Source organism: Lichenostomus cassidix, chromosome 10 (genome assembly GCF_008360975.1).
Source record: "Lichenostomus cassidix isolate B80296 chromosome 10, HeHo_3.0, whole genome shotgun sequence".
NCBI lineage: Eukaryota > Metazoa > Chordata > Aves > Passeriformes > Meliphagidae > Lichenostomus > Lichenostomus cassidix.
The window spans coordinates 19,946,170-19,946,705 of NC_139491.1; positions in this window are offsets into that span (position 1 = coordinate 19,946,170).

The following is a 536-nucleotide window of genomic DNA, read 5'->3' on the forward strand; positions in this document are numbered from 1 at the left end:
GGAATTCACTAGCCATCCCAACTCCTGTTCTGGGGCAATCGTGATTGGCATGGCTGGGGATCCACTGGCCATCCCTACTCCTGTCCTGTGGGGATCCCTGTTTGCATGGCTAGGGGACCAGTGAGCATTGTAAGACTGTTCTTATTGGAAAATGGAAACTTGCTCCCTGTATTCTTGGGGGGCTGTTTAGCATCCCAAGGTCTATTATTCCACTTATTCCCACAGCTCAGCCTGGTTGGGCTCCTTGTCTGATCTGCTCCCTCATTAGGCCTTGCTGGGGGCATTGACACTGTGGGGGGATTGCTGGGGGTGATAGGTCTGGTGGACACAGTCAGTGTAATCCCCCAACCCTGGGGACTGTAATCCCCCAACTCTGACCACATGTACGTCATCAGTGCAGTGGAAATTCACTCCAGTTTAGCCTATTTCCCAGTGGCTGGAGTTAATGCTCTCTGCCAGAAGCAAGGCCAGCACTATGCCACAAGTATTACAAGTCTCCAAGTGACTGAGACCCAACTACAGGAGGCAAGAAAGCG